Source organism: Macrotis lagotis, chromosome 2, assembly GCF_037893015.1.
Source record: "Macrotis lagotis isolate mMagLag1 chromosome 2, bilby.v1.9.chrom.fasta, whole genome shotgun sequence".
NCBI classification, from domain to species: Eukaryota; Metazoa; Chordata; class Mammalia; order Peramelemorphia; family Peramelidae; genus Macrotis; species Macrotis lagotis.
This window is the reverse complement of record NC_133659.1, coordinates 316,946,465-316,968,477: the sequence shown is the minus strand read 5'-3', so window position 1 is coordinate 316,968,477 and position 22,013 is coordinate 316,946,465. Positions and strand designations below refer to the sequence as shown.

General features: G+C 39.8%; 1 protein-coding gene across 3 annotated transcripts in view; it reads left to right on the top strand.

Annotated features, from left to right (window-relative positions):
* The window catches only part of ANKS1B (ankyrin repeat and sterile alpha motif domain containing 1B), a 1,440,110-nt gene that overhangs the window by 1,319,633 nt on the left and 98,464 nt on the right, over nt 1-22,013 (top strand). The window lies entirely within an intron of this gene.

The window sequence follows — 22,013 nt, the reverse complement described above, 5'->3', positions numbered from 1 at the left end:
ATTTTTTAGTTTTCCTTTTTTCCCAAATGTTAGCTCTCTTTTGTAGAACAGAATGGGCAGCTAGTTGGTGCAGTGGATAAAGTGCTAGGTTGGAGGCAGGAAGATTCTTTTTTCCTGAGTTCATATCTAGTCTCAGGCACTTAAGATAGCTGTGTGGCATTGGGCAAGTCATTCAACCCTGTTTACCTCAGTTTTCTCGTCTAAAAAATGAACTGAAAAAGGAAACCACTCCAGTATCCAAGAAAACCCTAAATAGGGTCACAAAGAGTTGGACACAACTAAACAAAATACTGAAAATGACACTTTATCTTTAGCAAAAGTACAAATTTCTGAAAAGATGGCTTTATTTTTTTACAAAATGTTAACCCACTGTCAGACAAAAAGCACTTAGATGACAGTGGTGCCTTTAAAGGGATAGAAAGAAGCCGTCTCTCTCTGTGTATGATTCAACATACATTTCCAACAGCCTCCAAAAAGCCTTCCCTGGTGCTGAATTTGGAGTCTGGGGGAGTTTTAGGTTGGTTTAAGTGTTCAAACCCTGTCTCTGGGACTGTAAATGTAACCTGAGGGAAGTCACTTCTCTGGGTCTCAGTTTCCTCATCTGTAAAATCAAGGGTTGGATTCAATGACTTTGGGTAGTCCCTTCCAGATCGAGACCTGTGCACCACACTCCAGGGAATGTACATTAGAAAGTGTAGCTTTCAGAAACTCTTCTGCAGATATAGTGATAGGTAATAATGAGATGAAACACAGACATGAGAGATCAAACATGCCTAATGCTGAGCTACAGAAAACAGAATTTCAATTTGGCTTGGCTGAGTTGTCATTAGCAAAGGTCCTTTCTCTGTCTATACACATGGAGGATCAACCTTTTGAAACCAAGTGAGTTTTTTAGTTGTTTGAACATTGAATCACAGAGCTGTTAATCAGAGCATATGTAGCTGAACTTCACAACAGTTAAGATAACAAAAAAAATCCCATTTTCTTTCTGTCATTTTAATGACCAAATTGGAGAAACTCGCCAGCAGCCCAATAAATTACTCAGCAGCGAGCTCAGAGTGACCACCGAGGAATCAATTTGGCACTGCATAGAAAAACAGAAGCACTAATTAACCAAGTCATTGCAAGCAACACATTGACTTTCTCAATTGAAGTCTTTAAATTAAAATTCTTTGAGATTAGATTGATTGCTGAAGGTGTTCGATCTCTAGAATAAATAGAAAATGTGCTGGTGTTTATAGATCGTGAATAAGCATTTATCAAATTGAGCATCTTTGCAGAAATATATATAAACATGCATAACACCTATAAAAACATAAGAAAACATTTTTTATTAAATTTTTGATTGTGGCATGAAAAAAGGGAAGAAAGAAGCATTTACTTTGAATGCTTATTACGTGCCTGGCAGTGTGTTGGTCTTTCATTCTCAAAGAGGATCAAAATGACATAACTGTCTTGGAGTCAAGGCATAGTGTTTGGCTGACTGCGTCTGATCAGAACAATTCAATCCTCACAACCCTGGGAGGTAGGGGCTATTTTTAACCCTATTGGAGAAACTGAGTCAGAGCTGCAGTTAAAGGACTTGACCAGGGTCACATAACTCATCATTGTCTGAGAATAGATTTGACCTCAGATCTTCTTGATTCCAACATGCTATCCAATGTATCATTTGTGATAACCAAAATCAGAAAAAAGAGAGGGCTTTTTTCTCCTCTTCTTGGGACTAAGCTTGTCCATCATAATTACACATAGTATTTGAGTTCTTTTTTCCTTCTTTTCACATAAAACTCAATTTGTAATCGTATTTATTTCTTTTCTTGTTCTACTAACTTCTCTTTGCATCAGTTCATCTAAGTCTTCCCATACTTCTCTGAGTTCTTTGTCTTTGTATAAGTTCATATCCATGGAATTCGTGCCTTGCCTGTGTCATGGTCCCTTTGGCAGTCTGGTAAAGCCAATGGACATCTTAGAATATTGTCTTTAAGCAGTAGGAGGCAATGCTATTTGTTCTCATCTAAATTCATAGACCCTATGAAATTTAATCATAAATTCATTTAATTAAAATAGGAAAAAATAAACCTCTGCACCTTCTCTTTGCAGAACTGCAGGGTAAGGGTAAGGAAAATAATAATGATGATGATAATAACAGCTAGCATTTGTAGAGTCCCTACTCCAGGGCAGGCACTGTACTAGGTGCTTTATGAATGATGATGATGATGATGATGACAATGATGCTTTTCCTTCTATCTTGAAGTCATGGCATCAGGGAGGTGATACCCTGACAAGCATATAAATTGGATTTGAGTGAGAGGGAGCTGTGCTAAGTCACCAGCCTCACTTTCTCCTCCAAAGCCATCTAGATCCAGGTGCTGGACATGAATCAGGATGACTAAAAATGACCCTGGATATGAGACAATCGGAGTTCATTGATGTGCCAAGCACAAACAGAAATTTGAACTGAGGTCCTCCTGACTCAAGAGTTGGTACACTATCCACTGTGCCCCCTACAAATAATATCTTATTTGACTACACCAACCCAGAGAGGTACTATTATTATCCCATTTTGCAGATAAGGAAACTGAGGCAGAGTTTAAATGACTCATCCTAGATTAAAAACCCCTATTTTGGCATTGGTTCATTTTGAGTTTTTTCTATAGAAAGAAAAAAAGGCACTGTAGTATCTTCAGCACAAGATAATTTTGTGATGTCTTTTGAAATTGGGCCAAAGGAAGAAACAAGTAATGATGTGTGAAAAAAAAAGTTGGCTTCTAATGAACTTTTCCTTCCCTTCCAGAACATAGAAAGTCCCACTTTGGGATGAGAACTAGATAAAGAAGAAAAGTTGGGAAATAAGGAAGAAGGGATCTGAAGCAATTACTGGGAAAAACTACCTCCATTTCACTTAACTCTGTATTCCATCCCCTACCTCCTTTGTCCAGGTAGTGCCATATATCTGAAATCCACTTTCCCCTCACAAATAACTGCTAGATTCCTTAGTTTCCTGGCTCAGCTCAGGTACAACTTCGAGAAAGAAATCTTTTGTGATTTCTTTCCCAGTTGCTAATATTCTCTTTAACCTTTAATAAAGCTTAAAGCTGCAGTAAGCCGTTGGGTGGTACAATGCATAGAGTGCTGGACCAACAATAAGGGAAACCCAAGTTCAAATCCACCTTAGATTCTTAATAACTTTGTGACCCTGGACATGTCACCTCATTCTGTTTGCCTCAGTTTCTCATCTGTAAAATGAACTGGAGAAGGAAATAGCAAACCACTCCAATATCTCTGTCTAGAAAACTCCAAATGGGGTCACAGAGAGTCAGATGCAATTGAAAGGACTTATCAACAGAAGCTGCACTAAGACTTTTCCCCCAAAGTCTTTGGATATCATGGATGGATGTAGTAATTTATATTTTGTCTTTCTCATTATAGTATTAGCTCCTTACAAGCTGGGGTTGGTTTTGTCAGTGATGATCACAGTGCCTAGCAATGAGTGTTTTATAAATATTTATTGACTGAATGAGTTCAGGACTTTGGTATTGCCAAATATAGACTTGGTCAAATCTCTTGGGATTTCAAGAAGACTTAAATAGAATAGAACCCATCTGGCAGCAGGTAAGATATTACTGGGGGGAAATGGCAGTGGAGTTGCCCACTGAGTGAAAACTACCTTATTAACAAATTTCACCCACCATAGGCAAATACTTCCCTGGCACCACCAGCTGTATAAAAATAATTCAGCCATTTTTCATCATCTGTTGTTATTCTAGTTTAATTTGACAATTATCATGAAGTGAAAAATGAGTAATTTCTCCCTGGGCGAGTGGTACTGTGTATCTGTAATGAGCTTAGTTATGGTTGCAAACGGAACCCAATTTTCTACCAAGTGGCTGATCATTATTTCTCCCTTTGCTTCTCCCTAGGATTACTCTAATTGTAATGAATTACCTTGGCCCTTGTGGATGTGGCATTTCCATTGGGCGATATCGCACCAATCTCATGGAGGGATGATATGGTTAATGCTAGCCTTATTTTTTTCCATATTTCCTACCTGAAGTCTATATTTATGATCAAGAAAGCTTCTAATAGTCTACCCATTTATTTGCTTTACCTGATTCTTTTTCTTAAGGTGAGACCAGTAGGTTCTAATTGGTTCAATATTGACTTTGTAGGGTAGACAATAAGTTCTGGACCTGTGATTTCATTAGTGTGAAGAATTCCTGGAGTGGAAACTCCCCCCCCCCCCATCAACTAATCCAGAACCATTTATTAAAGACCTATCATGAGTAGGCTTTTTGTTCCAATTTGCTGACATGCATTTTAAAATGTAGTATCCAGGATTAAACTTGGTACACTAGGGGCTTTGTTTGAATGTGTTTGTTTTTTTAACTGAACCTGTGAATTCATCAGTGTACAAAGGGCCTCATGAGGAACTCCCTCTTAGCAAGGCAAATCTGCATCGTCTCTGCAATTTAAATTTGTAGAATTTTCTGGGACCATTTGTCTAAAGTCAAAAAAACAGAATGTAGAAGGGGCAGGACTTGAACCTAGATCTTCCTGACTCTATGGTCAGCTTTCTACCCATGACCAGCTGCCTCTTTCCCTCCAGGGGGAGATCTGACTAATTTAAAGTACATTGAGGAGGCTTGTACCATCCTTGTTCCAAACCCTTTTCTTGTGTTACTATAGCCTAGCCTAGAGAAAAAGAACTAGGAACAGAATTAGTACACATAATGAAATCCCTACAGTGATCACATTATGTGAATTCATACTATATATTTCTATTGTGGGTACCTAGGTTTTACTATGGATAGAGTGCAAAAGGAAGACAGCATCCTGTATACTTCCTCCCTGTGTCACTTAACATCTGTTTGCCTCAGTTTCCTCATTTGCAAAATGAGCTGGAGAAGGAAATAACAAACAAACCTTTCTAGTATCTCTGCTAGGAAAATCCCAAATGGGGTAACAAAGACTTGAACACAACTTAAAAACAATTGAACCACATTTCCATTGTGCTGAAATCTAGTCACTGTATTTCCTCATAATTATAATTTCAAATACTGAGAATTCAAATATGCTTTTTTGGGAGGGGAATGGGCTGCTATATAGCACTTTTGATCCACCTTATTCCATTTTACAGATGAGGAAACTGAAGAAAAAACATTTTAATGAAATTCTACCTAGCTCTATCTTCACACATCCTCTGTGCAAATATGGTAACATAGTGAATGAAGTCTTGGACTTGGAGTCAGGAATGCCTGATTTAAAATTCTTCCTTAGATATTACTTGCTACGTGACTTTAGCTACCTTCATTTACCCTCATCGCCAAAACAAGAGGGTTAGGCTAAATGACTTCTGGGGTCCCATCTAGTTCGAAATCTTTGTTCTTATTAATTATTGTGATATTGATGCATTTTAACCCAGTGGCAAGACTTCTCATTTATCCCTGTTAAATTCTGCCAGCTTCCATTTGGCTCTGCATTTCAGCCTCCTGAGTGAGTTCTTTGGAAATTCTGAAACTCATTCTCAGCCCACATCCCCTCAGCTTCTCCCATTTCATGTTCTCTGCACATTCAGTGGACATCCCAACTCTTTCTTCATTCCAATCATTCATAAAGTTTTCAGGCAGAATTGGCAGGGAAAGAGACCTGTTCAATGATACTAGAGTCTTTCCTACAAATTGAAATAATGACTTGAAGGTCTACATAATGCTTTTCAAACCCCCTCCCCTTCCAAAGCTATCTTGGGAAAGAAGGAATACAGATATTTTTTATCCCCATTCTACAGATGGGAAGGTTGAGTTTCAAAGAGATAATGATTTGTTAGTCTTCCTGACCCCTAAGTCTTGAACATTCTCCCTTCTCATCTTTGATTCTTGAAACTGCTGTATTCTAATCTTATTGACTCAGCTGAAATAGAACTTTCTACAAAAGGCCCTTCCTGGTTTCCTCCCCATTACTAGTGCTCCTATCCTAAAAGAAATTACATTATTTTATATTTTCCTATATTTGTACTTGTAGTTTCCTTCTGGTAGAATGTCCATGAGGGCAGGGATTTTTTCAGTTTTCTCTTTGCATCCACAGTGCCTAAAATATAGTAGTAGATAGATGCTTAGTAAGCTCCCATTGATTTTTGTTTGTTTATTAAATTGATAGGATTCAAGGTTGGACTTAGAGTGAAGTCACTGTCATCAATATACTGTCTGTATTTTTGTTCAAGCATTTGCAGCTCCATGTTCCCATTTAATTAGAGAGACAACAGAGAAACAGGAAGCCTTGGGTTTGAGTCCCTCAGACTCTGACCTACTGGCTATGCAAGCCTAGACAGACTGAATAACTTCCCAAAGCCCCAGGTAGCTCTCTAAGACAACAAGTGGCAGACCAGGTGCCAGTCTTGGGCATTTCTCTGTTCATGGAATTTTAGAACTGATAAGGCCTTTGAAGGCCCTCTACTCTGAATCTCAGGTGGCTAAGCGGTAAAGTAGATAGAGCACTAGGCCCGTGAGGAAAACCTGAATTTAAATTCTGCCTCAGATCTACCAGACTGTGTGACTCTGGGCAAGTCACTTCACCCTGTTGGCCTCAGTTTCCTTATCTGTAAAATGGCCTAGAGAAGGAAATGGGAAGCTACTCCAATATCTTGCCAAGAAAACTCCAAATGGGGTCACAGAAAGACAGATACAGCTGAAAATGACAAGACTACAACAAAAAAAAAATTTATAGATGAGGAAGTTGAAACCCTGAGAAGTTAATTAACTCATTTAAGTTCCATAATGCCATACTGCTCTGTTCAGTCAATTATCATATATTAAACATTGGCTATGACAGAGGTACACTGTAGTGGAAGACCAGCCTTGGAGAGAGGACCAGACCAGACTGATTATCCCGCCTCATCTATAAGCTTGATTAGATGGCCTCTAAGGGCCCTTCCTACTCTAAGCCTATGTTCTCAGGATCCTCTTTGGATACAAGGCAGTTCTCTGAATCCATTGCCAAAAACTGCCAATCCACATTGGGGCAAGGTGTTTCCACATAGACAGTTCCATAGAATAATTAGTTTCTGGTCCTGACTCCCCTCTCTCCTTGGCCCCCTCAAAAAAATTTTGCAAGGTACCATGCTGGACTCTGGCACTTATTCCTTCACCCTTGTCCTAATGGTTCTTGGTTGCTTCCCCTTAACTAGAAGGTGATCTCCATGAGATTTCCATCATTGTTTTTCCCAATTTTCTACCCCCAGCACTAGACCCAGCTGAGTCCAATTAAAATATGCAGCTCCTTTCTTTAAAGCCTCACTTTCACTAATATTTGTCACTTCCATCCCATTGAGCTTCTTCACCAGACCTGCTGACAAGAAACATAATTGACTGAAGGGAATTTCATCTCCTGGAGTTACTGCTAAGAATCAGTGAATTATCTAGAAGGCAAATAGGCAGCATGACAGAAGGAACCTAGTGGATGGATAAAACATAACTCAATCAAGGCTTTGATGTAGCTAGAATCGTCTTAACAGACTAAATGACTGTTGAATGCCTTGCTTTACAAACTTACTTCTAGTTAGAGAGAAAGAGACAGAGAATTATTGAATTAATACTGCAAAAGACTTCCTAGCTCCAACCTTCTCATTTTATGTTGAGGGAACTTAGGCCAAGAGAAATGAAGAGCTTCAAGTGATGGAGCTAAGATTCCAACCTACCTCATGTACTTATAGCTAGGGGGAACCTCAGAATAATATAGATAATAATTTCAGTAGTGTCTGACTTTTCATGACTCCCATTTGGGATTTTCTTGGCAAAGAGACTTAATGGTTTGTCATCTCCTTCTCCTCATTTTACAGATGAGGAAACTGAAGCCAATAGGATAAAGTGACTTGCCTGGGGACACAGTTAGTAAGTGTCTGAGCTCAGAGTTGAATTGAGGAAGATGAGTCTTCCTGATTCCAAACCCTGGATGATACCTTCAGAAGCCAGTGCCCCCATTTTAGAGAGAGAAAACTGAAAGTCTAAAAAGGTGGACCCAACCCTGTCACACAGATAATAGTGACAGAAAACTTAAGGGAAGGAACCTTAAGACTCATTTAGTCCAACCACTCTCCCCATTTTATATATGTTGAAATGGGGACCTGGAGAAATTAGACAGAGAGTGACTTGCCCAAGATCACATAGATAAGCCTTTGATTCAAAGTCTGATCCTCTCAGTAGGAATCCAATCAGCCCTCTTTTCACAGTATCCCACAGGTGAAAGTTGGCATAGTGAACAGAGAGTTGGACCTGGAGTCAGGAAGACCTGAGATCAAATCCAACCTCAGATGCTTGTGTGGCTTCATCTTTGTTTGCCTCAGTTTCCTTTCCTGTAAAATGGGAATAATAATAGCCCTCTGTCCCAGAGCTGTCATGACAATCCAGTGAGATAATATTTATAAAATGCTTTGCACAGTTCCTACCACACAGTAGGTGCTTGATTGTTTCCTCCCAAAAAATACAAGGATATATGTTTGTATATAGATACATATGTGTTTTGCATATATCTCTATAGCTTTCCACTGGATGTGCTCACACACACATACACCCACATACATACACACACATATACACGTAGAGGCATAATGAATCCTGGTAACTATGGCTTCTACAAATTGAGACCATCTGGACTGCAATGTAGCATATTAGGAAAGAGACGTAATCTCAATCATCCAAGGAAAATCAATTGTCGAGTGCCCTGGATAGCTGATAACTTGGGCAATAAAAGAAAAATGAACTCTGGAGTACTCCGCTAGCCTCTTCAAATTCAGGTCACATTGTCTGTTGGCAGCATCCTCCAGAAATGCTATAGCTTGAGATGTGGTTGGCATGATCCCAGGTCTGCCAGCACTGCCTCAGATAGGGCTAGACCATAACAGGGCCCTTTTTTCATACACTGATTCCTTTTTTCCCCCCCTTAAATGATACGGTGCTTCAAGAAATAGAACTTCTACTATCGAGATGAAACTGAGCCAGAAATTGTATTACAAGGTAGGCCCATGAATTGAGATGGAAAGAGCCTTAGCATCTAATCCCACCTTCTCATTTGACAGTTAAGGAAACTGAGACGATTTATGTGAAAAGAAATAGAGTGTTCGCCTTATTCAGTGACTTGTTCAGGGTCACACATAGATGGTATTCAACAGACAAGATTCAAATCCTCTGGCACCAGAGTTAATGGAGTCTGCATGGGGGTGGGGGGTATTATCCCCTTAGGAGATTTCCTATGAAGTTTTATTTTTAGTTCTGGAACAAGCAACTCTCTTTTCCTTTAGAAGCAAACTGAGGCCAATGTCACTCAATAGGAAATGACTCAAACTAAGAGCTGATTCTTTATCTTTCCTTTGAAAACTGTTTCACTCCTGCTCCAAGATGATTTTTCTTGGCCTCCCATCTCTTAACCATGTCTACAGCTACACCTGAGCTTAGATTTAAACTATCTAAAGGCAGTTGTTTCAATTCAGGTGTTGGAGTTGTAGACTTCAGAATCCATCTCTGTGAGATTAAAAACATGATAGGCAGCCGCAGCTCCCTTGTCTTTGGGTGGCATCTGCTGAGCTCCGTTTTTTTTAAAGTCATTGAATAGAAAAACAATAGCAGACGGAACGGGGAATCAGAGTCTCATCAAGGGGAAGGCATGGTTCAGTCAAGGTAGGTAGAGGAGAAAAGTTCCAGATGGTAGGACTGCAGGGAAGTCTCTCATCACAACCATGGTGGAATTATGGAAAGGAATCGAGACCCTAAATGGCAAGATTCAGTCTAATTTCACAAGCATTTATTAGACACTAATTATTTACTAGATTCTCTGATATGTTGTGGGAATACATAGATAAAAGCTAAGTGAATCTCTGCCCTGGAGGAGCAAGAATATTGATGATGATGGAAGAGTCTCTTTTAGTAACTTTTTAGTAGGAAAAATGAAAAGTAAGGTGGTTATTGGGAGTAATTTATATTATAACTGTAAATATTAAATGCATAATATATATACAATATATAATATATGTATAACATATAATTATAATTTAGAAATCTAAGAAACAAGATAAACTGATTTCCTGGTTAAATGTAGAGAAAGGTTCATCACTAAGATATCTTCAGGGGAATGAAATGTTCAACCATAAATGACTAACTGGTACAGTAGGTAGAGCCCTGGGTCCAGGAGTCAGGAAGACTGAGTTTGAATCCTGACTGAGACACTTACTAGCAATGTGATCCTGGTCAAGTCATTGGAACTTTGTCAGCCTCAGGTTCTACATCTTTAAAATGGGGATAATAATACCACCTAGATCTCGGGATTGTCGTGTGGATCGCATGAGTTGTTCTTAAAGTATTTTGAAACTTCAAAGCACTGTATAATTGCTATTATTATGATTTGGAACTATCTGTTAGGTCAAAGAGAGGGTAAAAATTAGTGTTGAGAGAAATAGAATCCAGACCAATGCAATCACTGATGTAGAGACAATTGGGAAAGGACTACACTTGTACAAATGGGACTTGGGTTTAAATCCCACCTCTGCCAATTATTGCTGTCTGACCTTGGGCATATCACTTTTCATACCTAGGTCTCAGTTTCTACATTGTCGAAATGAGGGAACTGAACTCAATAGTCCCTTCCAGTTTGATAAACAAAGAAAAAAAGTGATATTTCATCAACGTCTGCATGCATTTCCTCCAGTCAGTGTAGACTACAGCCCCTCCATCCTTCCAGGGACCATATTTATAGGTCTCTATGACCAAAACAAATCTCTGCCAGATATCTAAGTTTCTGAGTGAGATGCCTTGGTTCAAACTTAGCCAGGTTGGTTCTTGGTTAAAAGATACAGACAGAACATTGCCAGGTCCACAGAAGTCCTGGTTGCTTGGTTAACTCCTACCAGAACTTTCAGTCAAGCAACAAACATTTGTGATAGGCACTGTTGTGCTATGCCCTGGGTTATAGAGATAGAAATGAAACAGTCCCCACTCTAAAGAAGCTTATGTTGGCCAAAAAAAAAAACACTGTCATTTCCATGTATCAAGGAGTCATTAGTGGAAGTCTTTGGTAGATAGATTAACGGAGAGGCATTGAACTGCCTAAAATCCTTTGCCATGTGACTGCAGATCTCTATCTCTCTAAGCCTCAGTTGACTCATCTGGAAAATGAGCATAATAACATCTGCCTCTCAGAGTTGATCCAAGAATGAAAAGAAGCACATGGTTTATAAAAGATTCTTCAGATCTTGAAGCAATATTTAAATGTCAGCTATCTTTATCAATTTGTTCTCCAAACTGTGCCTCGTTAGCAGGCTCACCCAATGAACACGGGGGCTTGGGAGTCACCGGACCTGGTTGGTATGGTGCCATTTCTTGATACTTGTCATCCATGTGCCCTTAGGTGAATCATCTTCTCTTTCTAGGGCAAAACTTCCTTTTCTAAAGAACGGGAGTCCTAGTAGTCTTGAAAGTCCTTACCAGCTTATGATATTTGGATCCTGTCTCTAGAGTATGGAGCAAGGTAGATAAACTGATCTTTAGCGAAACCATATCTCTCTCTCTCTCTCTCTCTCTCTCTCTCTCTCTCTGACTCTCTCTCTCTCTCTCTGACTCTCTCTCTCTCTCTATCACACACACACACACACACACACACACACACACACATACACACTTATTCCTTTTACTACATAGTCTCTGGCTCTAATTATCCACAGAGTGAATCCTACTGGCCATTTCAAGCTACATTCCTATTTTCCCATATGAGAGGTCTGTGTTTCATCTTGCATAGCTACTCAGGGGTGAGGCTGCCGAGGTTTTCAGTTTCTTCCATCTGCCTTGTTCCACCTGCCAAAGCCAGAGATGGGCGGCATAGATGAGACAGAGACTTCATGACCAGGTCGTTGGCAAGAATTTTTGTTCCCGTGCTTACCTCTGCCCACATAATGCTCCTAGAGGAGAGACTGCTCCACAAATGCACATCAGTCAACCACCCAATAAGCCTTTCTGGGGTGTGTATCATGCTGCAGGGACTGTTAAGCCTGTGGATAGACTCTTATCCCCAAGGAACTCCTCCTGAGGTCTATGAGCATCTGGATGAGTGACCCTTGTTGCTTTGTCAGCTACTAATAAGCTAAGCATTGGAAATAAAAAAGATAAAAGTCAAATATTCTGGGACCTCATGGATCTTACAGTCTATTAGACCATGTACACAAATAGGCATGCATAAAAGAAATACAAGGTGGTTGGGTAATTGGGAAGGCTCAATGGAGGCTTTGGGTAACAACTTAGAGCATATGAGTTAGATCCTGAAGAAACCAGAAAATCTAGAAAAGCATCTGTTCTGAAACCTAGAGGCTTAGAGATTTCCAGAGGCCCTGAGAAGGAACATGACTTGCTCAGGGTCACAAAGCCACAATGACCAGAGGTGAGACTTGAACCCAGGACTTCCAGACTCCACGCCCCACTCTATCTACAATTTTATGCAGACTCTCAGATGGATAGGGCAACTTTCAAAATAGGCAAAAATAAATTTAACAAGCTGAGATGACCCCCGCCCAAAAAAAGCCACAGGGATATACAAATGGAAAAAAAAGCTATGGAATTCGATTCCTAGCATTAGTGCTAGAAAGAACCTCAAAGGATATCTCATTCAACCCCCTCATTTTGTGGTTGTTCAGTCATTTCAGTCATTTCAGTCATTTCTAACTCTTTAGGACCCTATTTGGGGATTTCTTGGAAAAGATGCTAAAGTGATTTGATATTTCTTTCACCATCTCAATTTATAGATAAATAGACTGAGGCAAACAGGGTTAAATGACTTGCCCAAGGTCACAGAGCTAGTAAGTGTCTGAGGTTGGATTTGAACTCAGATCTTCCTGCCTCCAGACCTGGTGTTCTGTCCACTGTGCCATCTACCTGCTCTCATTTTACAGATGAGGAAACTGAGGCCTAATTAGGTCCCAAGATCACAGACCTTGAGCTGGAAGGGAACTTAGATGCCTTCTAATTTAACCCCCTCATTTTTCAGATGAGGAAACAGAAGCCCAAGGAGGCTAAGTAACTGGCCCAGGGTCAATCAAACAAGCAAAGTATATCTATAGTCACATTTGAATCTGGGGCTCTGAACACTCTGAGCCTAAAGTCATTCTCTTTTCCCTGTTCCACAGTAATAATCTAAGTTTAGACCCTTCTATTCTCCAGGGGGATCTTAATATTTTTGTGTGCCAAGGACTCCTTTGTCAGTCTAATAAAACCTATGGACTCCTCCTCCTTAGAAAAATTCTTTTAAACATATAAATAAAGATTACCAAGGGAACCAATTATCATGAAATAATTATCAAAAATAAAGGGTTTTTTTAAACATAGACTCCAGGGGAAGAATCCCCATCCCATACTAATCTGCCTCCCTTGGGGGAGGTTGGATACTTCTCGTTTCACTCAGCACCTGTTGATCTGCATTCAGCAAAAGGAATCATCCTTAGAATGTAAGCTCCTTGAGGGAAGGAACTATTGTCGTTTTTTAGCTTTGTTTCACGGTAACATTTTAGTATAATCAAAGGGATTGGGGATTGGAGGGGAGTAGTCTGCATTGATCTCTCTCTCTCTCTAGATAGATATATATATGTATATCTATATACATATATATATATATTCGGTATTTTATTTTGTTCCCAATCACATGTAAAAAACATTTTTATATCCATTTTTTTTAAATTTGAGTTCCAAAGTCTCTCCTTCCTTTCCCCCCCCTCTATGAGATGGCAAGCAATTTGATATAGGTTATACATGTTCAGTCATGCAAAACATATTTCCATACTAATCATGTTGAGAAAGAAAACACGGACTGCAAAATAAAACCCAATAAAAATAAAGTTTAAAAAAGTGTGCTTCAATCTTTAGTCATGTTCCATCCATTCTTTCTCTGGAGAAGGCTAGCATTTTTCATCCTATGTCCTTTGGAGTTATCTTGGATCTTTTTACTTCTGAGAATAATTAAGTCATTGGCAGTTGATTATAATATATAGTTCCCTCTTCCCTCCCCACCCCCTACCCCCCCTCCAGTAGAGTATTCATTTCTTATCTGTTTCTATTGGCTCACGCTGGTTGGCACAGAACCTGGGCACATTGGAGATGCCAGAGAAATGATAATGGGATTGAATTGAACTGTGTTGGGTTTGAACTTCTATAGTCAATGGTGAAGACCCTGCAGATATCATCTTGTTTTCCATTCTGCAGCAGCTAGGCAGCTCTGCCCCAGAATGAGACCGACGGACTGGCTTGCGTGGGATCCACTCTGTGTCTGGAAGGCATCCAGAGCAGGGGGTGGGGGTGTGATTCTCTCTGAATACAGAGTGGGACTCTCAAACACAGGATGGAGATATGTTATCACCACCAAAGGGGAAGGAAAAAAAAATATTCAGAGCAGTAGGAGGTTGTTGAGAGGGGAAGGATGGGGGAAACAACCTAGAATTGGGTTTGGTGCCAACCAAGCCTGGTGAGGATGGCTTGTGTTCCTCCGCATCTGTACATGGGTCCTCCTCAGGGAATTGTCTGGCTACATGTGTTGTTCCACGTCTGTCAGCTAAATCTGAGCTCTGAAATATAACCAATGCAGAATGCAACGCTTGGGAACATTATGTGAATCTGTGATTTTCCCCGGAGGCCTCAGTCCATCTCTAACAATAAATAGATTTCATGCAGAACACGGAGATGTGCTGTAACTACATTATTCTCCTTTGAGATTCGGGTAAACTTGCTGCCGAGTTCTCACCGTGGCTTCATAGCATTCGGCGTAGCGTGGAAAGCTCTTTGGCAAGGAAGCCGGGCACTGTTATATGAAGGTCACCTGCTCCTGTTGTATGTGGGAGGAAGGGATCCTTCACTGGCCTTAGGTTTCTGCTTCCCTTCTTCTGAGGACTGGGACCCTCACTTTCTCCTTTGGTCCAGGAGGCAAAGTATATCTAAAGTCACATTTGAATCTGGGGCTCTGAACACTCTGAGCCTAGAGTCATTCTCTTTTCACTATTTCACAGTAAAATGTCTGTAAAATGATAGTCATCTAGCTCAATCTTGAAGGTTATCTTAGAGGTCATTAGCACTTTTGACAGATGGGGAAACTGAGACTCACAGCATCACTCAGACAGCTTTCCTTATTTTATATGAATTTGATTTGAATGTTATAGTAGGGAAAGAGCTCAAACATTATCCCACCATAGGAGAGACCGAACACTCCCTGAGCCGGCACAGTTTAGGTTCAAATGCTGTCTGTGATGACTTTAGAGAAGTCATCCCTCCTTATCTGAACGTACTTTCTTATCTAACTGATTTTATATATAATTTTCTTGTAGGATTTTGATTAAACTCCTCTAAAGTTCCCTTCAGAATTCAGTCTATGGTTCTAAGATATTTTAACTTCTCATAGCCTCAGTTTCCCCATCTGTAAGAAGTCAAGTCTAAAGAGCTTTTGAAGTCCCTTTTAACTCCAAGCACACAGAAGGTCTTCTACCTGTTTCCTCATCTATTAAATGAATGAGTTGGCCTTTCTGGACTGTCACAGCCCTTCCAGATCTACATCTATGATTCTTTGAAGACCTTTGTTCACATCCCTTCATTATACATCCTGGCTGAGCAACTGTGGACTAGTAATTGGTATCCCTGGAAAGACCATCTTCATCAATGAGACCACAAATGTATTTCGGTTTGGGGCAGGGGATGGAGCCCTGGGGGGTCAGGAAGACTTGAATTCAAATGTGGCCTCAGGTCACTCTCTAACATTCTAAGCTGAAGAGCTAGTCCTAACCTGCCTTGGTCAAGGAAGTTTCTTCAACCAGGAATTCCTTCTTCCAATGAATTATCTCCAGGCCTATTAGTATCAACCAAGAATATCAGAAAAATCTGCAATGACCAGTTGTATGTGTATGTGTGTGTGTGTGTGTGTTTTAATCATCTGGCATCTGTAGCATGGTGAAGGTTTGATGTGACATTTCTTCTGAAGGAGCTGCTCTGTGTCCTATTAATATGACATTCTCTATGTGAATTCCCCCCTGGCGAAAAACCCAGCAGTTTGAATGACATCCTTGACATAATATTGTGCTATTGCTGATGTCTAAAGCCATTATCAGCTAGACTGGCAGAGCAGGAAGGGGCTTTAGAGATCAGTTCATCCATCCCTGTTCTTTTTTAGTAAAGACTACAGAAGGAAAGGAATGGATTCACGTGGTTGGGACATTGTGTCATTGAATTATGAGTGTCTGAAAACACGCAGTTTACATTTGCACTGCAATACTGTGGATCAGGACCTCACCGATATGCCTCGTCCTTCTCTGGTAGAGGTTGCAACTCATGTGGAAACACAGGGTGGTATGGTGGGCAGAGCATCTGTTCGGGAACCGGAAGATGATCTGAGTGTGAATCCTCACTAACACTATAGTCACCAGTGTAGTCTGTTCAAAACACCTAGGTTTGAATTTTACCTTAGACATTCAACCGTGTGAAACACACACACACACACACACACACACACACACACACACACACTCAAATTGTCCAGGCCTCAGTTTGCTCTCCTATCAAATGGGTTTTATATATAGTTTTTATATGGAATTTTGGTTGAACTCTTCCAAAATTCCTTTCAGATAGCCTCTGTTTTCCCATCTGTAAGTAGAGTTTAGGCTGGAGAGCTTTGGAAGCCCCTTCAACTCTAAAGCTGAGCCCACCCAAGCACACAGAAGACCGTCTACATTTCCCTACAGGAGTCACATGGCCGGCAGTTCCTCCTTGACCAACCTATATTTCTAGACATAACCATTTTTTGGATGTTTGTAACCCGAGCAGCTAACACATCATCTAGTCCCTAGTAATCACCTAGGACATGCTTGCTGATTGATTGCTTACATTGCAAGAGTAAAGGATAGCGAGCAGACAGCCCCAGTCTTCCAATGATGGACCAGTTTAATTTGGATCCCTGGAAGGACCATCTTCATCAATGAGGCCACAGATTTATTCAGTATTTATTTCAGAGAGCCCTGGAGTCAGGAAGACCTGAATTAAAATGTGGCCCCAGACATTTGCTATATGACCTTTGGGCGAGTCACTTAACTTGTCTCGATTCCAGGACCATCTCCGGTCATCCTGATCCATATCTGGCCACTGGACTCGGATGAGTCTGGAGGAGAAAGTGAGGCTGGGGACTTAGCACAGCACCCCCACCCCCACTCCAGTCCAATTCCCATACTTGTCATGGCATCATCTATCTGGTGTCAAGATCTTCGAGAACAAAGGACAAACAACAGAATACTTGAAGGAGAAAGAGGAAAAATAATTGACATTTATTTAGTGTTTTAAATTAGTAACCCTGATACTAACCATATTAATAACTGGCATAAAATGTGTATTATATGTGTCATCTCATTTAAGTCTTAGAATGAGCCTAGGAGTCAGGTGCTATTACTACTCCCCTTTTACAAATGAGGAAACTGAGGCCAGGGAGACTCTCCTGTGATCATATATAGCTGGGCATGTCAGAGGTGATTTTTAAAATCATGTCTTCCCAGTAAGTTCGAATGCCTGGTGCTTTCCTTCCTTTCCCAGGGCTATCCTTCACACGCTGCTGCCCCTTCTTGTGTCTTTGCTATTCGAGTCTATCAGGTTATTTACACCCACCAGGCATCCTTCCACTGCCCTGCAGTTCACCTGCTGTTTTGATTCTTGGGAGACAGTGGGGTTCTATGACTCTCAGCTCTGTAGCATCACCTGGAGAATTCTAATGTGAAAAGATACGTTGCTTTTAAAAAAAGTGGTCCATGACATACTTGAGATTTGGGTTTTTTTCTTTAAAAAGGGCTTCAGTATTTCCCAAATATAATACTATCCCCATTTTACTTCCTATTTGGTTACATTTCCTATTTGATTTCAGATTAGATATTAAGAAATGACTAGGAGCAGGTCCTAGCTTGCTGGTTGCCTCAGTGATGTGTTACCCTGTAAGAAATGTATGGGGTTTCAAAAGCTTTGGTTCCTTAGGTAGGTTTGCACAGGGACAACAGGGAAGGAAAGTAATGAAAAAGAACAGAAAAGAAAACCCTGGGCCTTGATCTTGCTATGAATGCTAGCATATCATACCATAGATCATATTATGAATTTATGGACAGAGAGGACTACAGATATATCTAGTCTGAACCTCTCATTCTTATAGATGAGATGTCAAAAGGGATGTGCCATCATTCACATATGTCTGAAACTCAAATACATCTGAAACCCAAATCCCTGGACTCCAAATCTAGTATTCTTTGCCTGTATTACCTTGGGATTTTTTTTCTCTTCTTCCTACTTTGAGTTTTTCTCTGTCTTTTCTTATTCAAGTTGGGTTTTATTTCTTCTATAGACTAGGGAGTTTGGAAGCCAGACATGTGCCTAGCTGGTAACCATTTCTCAACTAGGGTTTTGCTATAGACTTTTTTGTTCTTTGATGTACATTTGGATTTCAATTGAATTCAATTGAGCAAGAATTAATTAAACCTCCACTATCTCTACTGGGCCAGGTGCTTCAGATTTAAAGACAAAAAGAAATGGTACCTACCTTCCTAAAACTAAAATTCTCCTAGAAAAATAAATATGTATACAGATAATTGAATGCAAAATGTCTTCAAAGTAAATATAAAGTATTTGGAGTAGGAAATGACATTTATTATTATTATTATTATTATTATTATTATCATTATTATTAGCCAAGGGTAATGATGATGATGGTAGGTTTGGAGAGTATTTTTTAAAATGTGGATGGTGATAGGGGTCAAAAGCCTCTTGGGGAAAGGGCAGTTGAACTAAAGTCTTGAACGGATTTGGAGATTCTAACTAGTATTAGAGATGAAGAGAGAGAGCATTCCAAACCTGATGGATGTTCAGTCATTTTTCCATTATGCCCAATCTTTGTGACCCCATTTGGGGTTTTCTTAGCAAAGATACTGGAGTGGCTTGACATTTCCTTCTCCTGCTTATTTAGCAGATGAGGAAACTGAGACAAACAGAGTGAAGTGATTTACCCAGGGTCATATAGCTTGGAAGTATCTGAGGCTGAATTTGAACTCCAGTCTTCCAGATTTTGGATCTGCGCCATCTAGCTGTCTCGCTGATGGAAAGCCAGTGAAAAAGACGTCATACAGAGACTGGGCCACTTTGTTGTTTCTCTGATACTGCCTCCAAAGCTGGAAAGACTGGATGTATTTAGATCATTCTTTTCATTATGACAGATTTGCAAGGATTACCCACAGTGCCTTTATCCGTGGTTTGGCTCTTAGCTAAATAAGTGACAAGTGGGTGAATTGTGGAACAGTGGCTGGATTTTCTGTGAAGTGAGGTTATTTATAGAGAATAGGGACATTTGATCCAGTGTTACTAGCCCATCTTTTTCATCATTGATTCTAAAACACCATGACCACATTGCTGGATGTGTCAACCCAAGGGCTTAAGCCCTGGAAAGGTCTCTCCATTCACTGTCTGTTCTTTGAGAAGGTTCATAGCTACCACTGGTGGGGACTCATCTGTGTGAGTTCCTGAATAGCCCATAATTCTTTAAATGGATGCTCAAGATAAACTCATAAATCTCGAGGAAAAGATCTGATTTTTATTAAGAAACATCTTAATTGTCACTTCCAGGAAAGAGAAATTTCTCAAGATTGGCCAGATTTGTTTTTCCAAAGCCTTCTGATTTATTGTTTTCATTCTTGTGAACTAGACATATTTGAGAAAATGGGCCAAGTTTTCTCTGATAGCACCTATCTGAGACCACAAGCTTACTACCACCTGCTCCTCTTTTCCAAAGGTAGATTCATTTGGGAAAAAAACAATTTAACATAAGTTGACAGTTCCTTCTGTTATTTTTTTAAATAAGCATGTTTGTTCCATTTTATATGACCAGATTCTCATATCAGCATCTCTTGAAAAATTTAGTTTGGGGTAGAGATTGGTACCTAAATAGACCAGATGTGCATTCAAAAAGAAATCCCTCAATTAACAAACATTTTTATAAGAACCTACTATGTGCTAGGTGCTATGGATACAAAAACAAAAATGACACAGTCCCTGCCCTCAAGGAGCTTACATTCAATCTCAGGAAACAATATGTCATAGATAGGTAGATAGGTAGATAGATAGATAGAAAGATAGATAGACAGACAGACAGACAGAGATGTATCGATCAATTGATCAATCTCAGGAAATAACATGTGATAGATGATAGATAGATAAAGAAAAAGATGGATGATAGATAGTTGGAAGGATGGAGAGATCAAAGCTCTTTGCAAGTTATAATGATTTAAAATGATTAATAAACAACAGGATTATTAATGTCTCTTTGGGCTAGACCACTTGTTATGTTCTGAATTTCTTTAACTATACTTTGGTCTAATATGTCTCTCTTTAATACAATAATGATGTGAAAGAGACTTTGTTCTGACAAACCTAATTAAACTTATTCTTACAGCATTCCCCTGTTGTACTAGTCTGGTTAGCTGTTAAGTCACTTTAGTCATGTATAACTTTTCACAACCCCATTTGGGGGTTTTCTTGGCAGAGGTACTGTAGTGATTTTCTAGCTCCTTCTGTAGTTCATTTTAAAGATGAAGAAAACAAGGCAAACAGGGTTAAGTGACTTGCCCAGGATCCCACAGCTAGTAAGTGTATTTAAACTCATGAAGATGAGACTTTATGATTCCAAGCTCAGTGTTCTTTACACTGTACTACCAAGCTGCCTGTTACCAGTCTAATAACCCTATCCAAAAAGAGAAATTACATCAATATGGAATGACTTCTTCTGGATAAAACTGTGTTAGTTGTTGGTGGGCACTTATCTCTCATTAGTTAATAACCATCATTTTAAGATCATGTATTCTGGAGTTTTCCCTAGAAGTTGAAGGTCCGTTCCCTTCCTTTGTGGAAAATCAGTGCATTTGTCTTCTTCCAATACTCTCCAATTCTCCCTAGTCCTTTCTAAATCACTGTTGGTGACTCAATCATCACATTGGCCAGTTCTCCCAGTAGTAAAGAGGATAGTAATCCATTTCTGAGCATAATAGAGAGGGAAGGGAAGGAAACAAGAATTGATAAGGTGCTTCCTTTGGGCCAAGCACTTACTTCATAATAGGTGGGGTGACCAATTCTTTTGATCTCATCAAGGGCTTCTGGGTCTTCTATTTCTATCCATATTTATCTAAGATTTCAAGACCTTATTAGACATTTTTGCTCTACTGTCTTTAGTTAAAAGGTTTTTACTTTATTAAGGTAAACCTGAAAGGGAAAGTAACCTTTAAGGCTGATATCTAGAACTCTATCACTATGCCATTCCATAACCCATCTCTTAGCCAAGCTGCCAAAAGCAGAACAGAGGGTAGGATGAAAGCAGCTCTGACAAAGAGAGTTCGGTCTCAAGGTCAATGGATCAGAATTTGGGAGGGACCTCAGAAAGTATTCATTCAACCCTTCATTTTTCAGAGAAGTAAAATGAATTGTCATACATGGAACATGTGGATTCAAAAACCTTGATTTCAAACCCAGGTCCTGGAACATCCATTCCATGACAATATGCTATCTCCCAAGTTGGCAACATCCATATAGTCTTTAAGTGATTTCCTTTATCTTCACTATTGCTTCCTTTCTCTCCTCTCCCTCTTTTCTCTGATATTTCACCAATTCCAGACCCTCATTATTCATTTTTGGACTTTCTACATTAACATTGTTTGCTTTATGAAACTTCTCTAATTTGAATTCTCCCAGCTGGCTTCACAACTTAGCTTTGAGTGCCTTTTCCTTCCCAGTCCTTAATATTCATATTCTCACTCTGCTCCATTTTTACTCTTCTCCTCTCCATCTTCTCTCTCCTCTTTATCATTCTCTCTTATCTCCCATTTATTCTTCCCTTCTCTTTTTGTTTCCTTTTCTCACTTCTGCTCCCCTCTCCTCTGCTTTCTTACTGTAGTTAAGTTGCACAGAAATTCTTGGGGGTCTGTTTTGAGGGGAGGGGAGAAGGGGTTT